Source organism: Cydia pomonella, chromosome 2 (genome assembly GCF_033807575.1).
Source record: "Cydia pomonella isolate Wapato2018A chromosome 2, ilCydPomo1, whole genome shotgun sequence".
Lineage (NCBI taxonomy): Eukaryota > Metazoa > Arthropoda > Insecta > Lepidoptera > Tortricidae > Cydia > Cydia pomonella.
In genome coordinates this window covers 34,430,499-34,438,820 of record NC_084704.1, presented here as the reverse complement: position 1 = coordinate 34,438,820, position 8,322 = coordinate 34,430,499, and positions in this window count along the sequence as shown.

Sequence of the window (8,322 nt, the reverse complement as noted above, 5' to 3'; positions counted from 1 at the left end):
GGCCTGGATGACAGCTTTCGGCGTTTTTTTTTTTACAGAAATTACCAAATTCTCGGAAAGGATGACTAAGTATTTGTAATATTTATGGTCTTGGAGGATGTAACAACTGGAGACGCCTTGTCTGTAACTTTCTGTACAGAATAGTCTGCCAATTTTAGCGGGGGAGGGTCACGTCAAATGTATGGCTATTTGCACGTAGCGTACAAATAGCCATGTGAGATAAACGTTAGTCCATACAATACATCCATTGGCCGAGGTTTTCGACAGAGGGGTAAGCTCTTTAAGGCGACTCCGAAGGTTTTTGACATAGGTATTGTGATATTAAAGTAACAAGTATTAATAAAAAAACAACTGTCAAAATAGCTATAGAGCCCTTCCCATTGACGCCACGCAGACGCCACTGTCGTGCACCGCCTTACCAAAAAAAACAATTAGGTATACTAAGAGAAGAAGGAAGACCGTAAATTTTGTTAAGCAATAGGGTTGTTTCCATCTACAAATCTTAGGGCAGAATTGTATCCCAATAAATTCTTTTGGATTATAAGAACATGTTAAACTACTTTGAGGGGACCTGTAATGACCATATTTTTGTAAATATTGAATTTAAAATATCTTTTGGCACACGTCACGTGACCAAACTCGAAACGTCTTTGAAGATTCTGATGACGTCACAACTCTCGGATTGACACTCTTGACAGTTAGGCGATAAACAACAAATGATAAATGTCAGTTGACAGTTCGTATCTTCTACGTGCGTATGTACTTATGTGTCAAACCGTAAACTGTGACGTCACACAATTTTCAAAGAGCGTTTTGGGCGCGAAAGCATCTGTCAAAATATATTTTGTTAATTTAATATATTTAAAACCGTTTTTAGTATAAAAGTTGAATTTTAGGGCAACTTTTAGCTAATATAGAACGTAATACAAGCGTTTCAAAAAATTGGAAACAACCCTATTCGGCCCAACATATACTAGAGCGTATATTGAGCATATATTGAGTAGAGACGGACGTCAAATTAATCGTCGCAGTTTCTAGATTATGATGGTGAAATAAAAATAGAATCACAAAATATAGGTACTTGACATGGAAAAAAATGTTTTATAAACAAAAGAGCATAGGTACTATCCATAATATTCCGTTTGGAGACATTGCAATTGCAGAAGTATCATGAAGGAAATTCATCATTATTATACCTACTTCAAGTTTCTCAGAGTTCCTAGTAATGCATTTCAACTAGCACGAAATGCGACACTATGAAACGAGTCAATGAGCGTGACGTGAATGGATTGGTACACTAAGTAGTACCTTACCTCAGGGATCGGAAACCGGTATTTTTTTGTATGGGAACGAAAACGGTATTTTTTCGTTCTTTGTTAATTACTTCATTTCTAATTAGGCAATCTAATAATACGAAGTCGTTATCTGAAAACACAACTGAGTCCTACATCTAGAGTATAAAATAAACCGAAATATATGGTTATTTCGATGTTTTTGCAAAAAAACCGGTTCCGATCCCTGCCTTACCTATACCTTACCATTCCGATTGCGACATGATTGCATTGCAGCGCAGCGTTGCTGCAGACTGCATTGCTGCGCTGCACTGCAATATGCTGCATAAATACTAGGGATCGCTGTCGGTACTGAGCTTGTATGGGGAGAACCGGAAATTCCCGGTTCCGGTATTGTATTTGTATAGAAAACCGGTACCGGGAGCACTCCCTAATAAATACTGCATTGCTGGTACAATAGTACATTGTGCAACGAGGGGGGTAAGTGAATTTTTGCTATCAAGGTCTTTAAATGCAAGACAGCCGCAGGCTGGAGTGCATTAAAGACTGGAGTTTGCAATATTCTTACTCCCCGAGAATCCCTATATTCTTACTCCCCTTTCATTCTTTGACAGGTTAGGCATCGAAGGCACAGACCTATCCGGCTTTCAGCCACGATTGAAAATTCTGTAAAATTATTTTTCTCAAACTTGCTATGAAATGATGACATGACTTACGTCAAATTAGGTCCGGAAATACTACATATCAGGTGGCATGAGTGAACATGATATGTATATAAAGGAATTTCATACAGCCTTACACACTTAGGACTGTAAAGCAACCTTCTTTTGCTTTTTGACGTCAAATTGTGACTCAACGTCTTGGTATCCAACCATCAACTAGGGTACGGTGGTTTATTGTGCATATTCGTTGCTAAGCAACGGCGGTGGCGCATCGCGCTGACGTACGAAGTCTCAATATATTTATATAAAACATTAAAGAATTTTAATATTGATATGCGTCACTATAAGATGCTGTTAATTATTACGTAACAACTTAATGCTTCGAGTACGGAGATTCCAGACACAATTGATTTTCAATTGTTATGAACCTCGATCGTGGTCTTAGAGTCTGGACGTATTAAGACAGAAAGTCGCTTAAGTAGAGACTGAATAAATTAATAACCGACTTGGTATTACATGGATCTCACAACTTTTTACCGCAGAACAACTGAGTTGCGAGACTTGGTTTTTTTGACAAGTATTGTTTTTGATGGGATCTCATTTCTTTTTGTATTTACATAAATAAAACATCGTTACGAATAAAGCCAATATTGAAAAAATTAACTGAAGACTTGGCTGTATGGGCTTAATTTTCTTTGCGGTCTTTTCTAGATTTTTTAGTTTTTCCTTGATTCATACACCAAACACTACTTATATTCCAAATTTGAAGCTTCTAGGTCTGCTAGAAGTGCCTTAGAATTTTGATGATCGGTGAGTCAGTGAGTGACAAAATTAAGAAATTTGACCCGTTATAATTCTTAAAATACTGGTTCAAATTGAATGAAATTTGAAATATACCGTGTCTTTACAATGCCTGCATGGTTACTGAAAATTTCAGTCTTCTTGTTTATTCACAACGAAGTTACAGGGGGTCGAAAATGGTCTGAATTGCTTCGAGAAAAGGATGGTACGGCCGTGATGCTTTTTTGCTCGACTTGGTGGGGGCACTGCCGTGCCCCCAGATTTTATCAATGAAATTAATGTTAAGAGGCTGTCAACTGAGCTGTCAACACCCAATGTCCTTGAAATTGATGTTACTTAAAGAGTTTTTAAGAAAGACTATTTGTTTTAGTCAAGTAAGAAAAATATATGTTCAATTATATTTCAAAGACCGTGGTTGTACTCGATACACGATTGAACGAAATCGGCTCGATAGAAAATAATTGCAAAGATTGGTCTTAAAATCACAATTAAACGGTTTTATCTCTTTATTGTTTTGACTTATGGGTCTGCAATTAAAATCACAATTTCAAAACATTTATATCTAAACCGTGGTCGAGTTAAATATTACACTAATAATCCACTTTTTTTTATTTAAATATTTTTCTTATTATTCCCTTGCCCAGGCCCAGTAACATGCGACAGTGCTATCTCATTTACTCCGATACAAATAGACAGTGTGCGCGCTTTAGGTATTGACAGCCTCTTAAACTTGATATGTCCTCCAGCAACAAATAGATTGCAGTGCCGCAGTGCTGCCGAGTGCCGACTGCACGGCTGATTATTTCTATGTCGATGACCTTGATAATTGAAATTTCTTACAACGGAGCCTGCAGCAATAGCTAGCTGCAATGTTGTCGCAATTGGAATGCTACCTTTACGTAAGGAATTAGTATGTGAGAGCAATTCTGTTACTGGTATCTATAGTTAAAAAGCAGAGAGCTTTCCTAAGCGTGATGTGGGTCGGTAATAAAATAAGTAGGGTTTGAGACCCGGATATCCGAAATATAAGATCCGGATCCAACGTCTCATAGGACCTGGTATTTCGGATCCGTTAATATGACCATGGATCTATAGTATAAGTAGTGGTACAAAAAATTGGAATGTTGGTTTTTACTTCGTGTCTATTTTGAGTCCCGAGTACCGAGTAAGCGAAACATTATCTACCTAATAATTAAACGAATTGTACGGTCCAAGAAATTAATTTCAATACCATTAAAGTACCCTGTGAGATATTTGTAGAAAATTTTGTGTAGATTATTTACGTATAACGGCGTTTTTTGCTATTGACCACCGTTTACGAGTTATTTACGAAAATATAGAAAAATGGACTATAAAATTGATTTTAATTAACTTCCCCGCTTTAATATCTTTTCAAATGTTGATCTTAGCGAAAAAATGTAATGAATTATTTGCGTGAAAGAAAATGGAAATAACAGATGTTTCTATTTTATATATGGAAAATACTAGATTTCCCATGATTTATAATGAATTGGTGATATATTATCTATTATGCCTAATCATCATTAATTAAACAAAAAAGCAATAAAACTAAGTTATTAATAATAAATTGGCTTAAAAGAATAGACTGACAATAATTTCCTCATAGGTGGTGGTATATTTGTTCCAGCATTTTGTGGCAGAAAATTTAAACCTGCCACGAAATTGCCGGCAGTACTGTGCCGTGGACAAAGCAAACGCATTAATAATTAATTATGAACTATGCCTGAATGAAATGATTATTTCATTTTATTTTTTAATATCCCGTTTATTAATTTTTCTAACATCAAAAGTAGTAATCAACTTTTTCCTCCGAAATATTAGGGTTCCTATGATATCGAATATTGTGGCACAATAATATGTAAATAACACTATTAGTCAGTGCATTGTTAGGTACTGAGATTTAATTCTCCGCTTTCATATGCTGGTATTATTAATGCTGACAAAAATAATATATAATGCTGATTTAAATAATAGTTTAGTTTAATTTCATAGTTAAATTGTGAGCTTTACTAACATTAGAAAATAATACGAAGGGTTCTACAGACGAGGGAATCCCAAAAAGCTAAATATATATATCGAAGGCCGCAAGAGGCAATTTAGTAACGATTGGTCCGGCTTTTTAAGCTCCCGCGGTGCCCCATAATGTTCCGCCATGTTGTCAATTGCCTTAATTGAAATTTCGCCAATAGTAACAGGAAATAATGAATGGTTGTAATCAATTTAGATTACAAATAATATTCCTTTATTTTCTTAATATTGAAGAGTGGTTCAGCAAAATAGTATTTGATATGGATAACGCGTATTAAGCGCAACACAAGCAGATTATACTGACTTATTCTACTACTAAAGGCTTCTACACACGTTGCAACAAATGGTATATGACTTTAGATAATTGCTGGCTAAAGTGGCTGGTAGGAGTACGAGCAAAGATAATTTGAAATAGAGGTGGATTGTCAAAGAAAACTTTGTAGCCACGTAAATTTACTGCCATTTTTCGACTCATGATTAAAACTTTTAGAACGCCATTAGACTTTGATCCTTATTTTTTTACTGATATGTGTTAAATATCAAAAAGTGGCGTCTGTCATATATAGGCCATAAATGGCAGGATCCCATACATATGTGATACCGCGTGAGCTCGCGAAGAACATGCAATGCGACAAAATTTAAAACTCGTTTTTGTCGGCATACCATAAACAACCTACGTAATTTGGTGGGGTTATTTGTTACCCTATTAAATTTACGTTGGGGAATAAGAAAAGGACAAACAATAATAACCCTTTCTCTGCTACTCCTACTGAAAGATACATAAGACTATCCCGTTCTGTCAGTTCCCCCCACCACTCATGCCCAATCCATACTTACTAGTTCATGATGTACCTAGGTTGTCCTGGGGTGTAGTCTGGGTAGGTCAGTTGGCAGAGCATGGGCTAGTGACGCCTGGGTGTCATGCGAAACGCACTTCCCCTCTTAAAAAAAGTGATCCAGTGTTCCGAGTTCGAGTTTGCCCGAGGCAGCAGCAGCTATATTTATTTTCTAAGCTTAATAGCATCGTTTGTAGAAGTTCATGCTTAGTTGATAGTTATTGTGGTTCTATAAAACTATGATTGATCAATGATATCTAATTCATTCCTGAATTCTTTTTTTTTTTTCTTACACCACTTATTGGCAAAACCTTTTCTATATAGACAACGGCAATGTATCCGGAAAGAGTAAACGACTTCGAAAAAGCACGATACTTGTGCGTTTCCACAATGTTGATGTGTTCTTCGGATTATTGGGTACCTATTTAACCTGGTAAGGCCCAATGTGCAGAGGCGGCTTTAGTCGTGGGCGACGCGGGCCACCGCCTACGGCCTCGCCGTACAAGGGGTTTTGCGCCTCAAATAACTATAGGGAGCGTGCATGAACTGTAGGAGGCAGCACAGGTGCCGTCAGGTTTTTGGCGCGAGGCGTAAATTTGATGTTTATTGTTCCGATGTAGCCCACAAGATGGCAGAGAAAACACGTGACGTGTAAATGTGCATGTTTATGGTTCCGATTCAGGCTACAAGATGGCAGACCCTCCAACGCGTACGGTCCCTATAACTCAGACACAACGTAAAAATGTTCGTTATATCTTGCGCCACCAGAGGGCCTCGCTAAATGTACCTTGCTTTCATAACATTTTGGTCTTCCCCCGCCACTGCCAATGTGCATTGGAATGTTTCAATCAAATTAGAACTTTTCATAAACCAAATAAAGTAGCGTTTCCTTTGTTTCTCACCCAAACGCAAATCATCACAATTTACTATACAACAAAGTTCGAATTAAAAATAGGAACATTTTGTATGGTGGACCTTATATACCTACGAGCAGGGATCGGAACCGGTTTTTTTGCAAAAACATCGAAATAACCATATATTTCGGTTTATTTTATACTCTAAATGTAGTATAGGACTCAGTTGTGTTTTCAGATAACGACTTCGTATTATTAGATTGCCTAATTAGAAATGAAGTAATTAACAAAGAACGAAAAAATACCGGTTTCCGATCCCTGCCTACGAGGTTATACCTACCTAAAATCACAAGTATTGATTCTACTAGAAAAAGAGTGCCCAGCTTCTCAGAATCCACTAACGCTCTTTTTCGATGTAACGTTACGGAAATTTTAAAATAGTAAGAATAACTTAAGACTTTTATCTTATCTCCTAGTAATCAATAATGTTCGCGAAGCTGAGTGGGTCGACTATATTTTAGAAGTCGGCCACTTCTGTGGACAATACAATCAAAGTTAACGACTCTAGTTCACAGATATCCCGTTTTTCTTACTTGAGTCTCAAGTACTGAAGAAATTAATGTATCCCGCCAGGTGCTTCATTAAAATTACCTTTAGATTCCTTTGAATTTGCGATGTCTACAGGAAAAACGCGAATGAGTTTGCAAGAAGTGTATGACCGAGTACGAATAACCTAAAATTCTTCGAAAGTCTTACAAAGAACACTTTAGTTAGTTATGCTGGGCATTTTCTGCAAATCGACAACCATTGTGCCTATTTTGCGTGAAAACGAGGTAGCACTACTATAGCCACCCCAGCTCCTCCACGAAACCTAGCAGTGTCTTCAGGTTGCTAATTGCCTCCTTTAGTATACACGAAGTCCCTAGGTATTTGCTCCTATATACTTCTACCTGTTTGCAGTCTAGAAGAATATGTTTCGCTGTTTTTTCTTCTTCCACGCACGCTCTGCACATGGGGCTGTCTGTTTTACCCATATTATGTATGTAGGTAACCCAAAGAAAACTTACAAACGCTTATAAAATTGAATGCTAAGAAACCAAGTTGTAGTTTAGTTGTGATCCATTTGAACGAACTGAGGACCTACTGCGAGAAACGAAAATCGAAATTTCGCTGTGTGCCTCTCTATCACTCTAAGTAATTTGTGCAATAGAGAGGCAGATACAGAATTTTCAAATGTTTGTCTTTCGCGGTACACCCTCTGGTTACTGAACTCCAACCTGATTAATTCGAAGGTCAAACTGCGAAATTCCCGGGCCCTTAACAAGTTTCAACTAAAATCTTAATTATAACGCGACAAAGTACAAGGATTAAGTAAGTTAATAAATTAATAAAAAACAGCGCCAGAACCTCCGGTTGTAAAACGTAAAGTTTATTTTTGCTAAGCCAGTGATACCGACCCGGCAGGGATGCCCTCTGGCCTATTATTCTCATTGCTAACCTAGAATTATAGGCCAAACAAATTAGATCCATAAAAAGCGTTTTGAGGAATTAATTTCCAGCAAGTGAGAAATCGTTTCAATACCTTCAATTGCTCCTGAATGCGTCTAATCCGAGTTTGCGCAATTCCAGGAAGTGTGCGTAACTTTTAGGAGCGAAATTTTTGCTCTTTTTTTAGTTTTTTGCTTGTAGCTCGAAAACCGTGTTTGACGGAAAATATCGTTCCGTTTAATATTAAAGAGGGTTAAATTCTGCGTCGAATAAAACTTCAAATTTTCGCGCTTGTCATCTCTGTTATTTGTATTTAGGAAATCATACTGAATAAATTGAT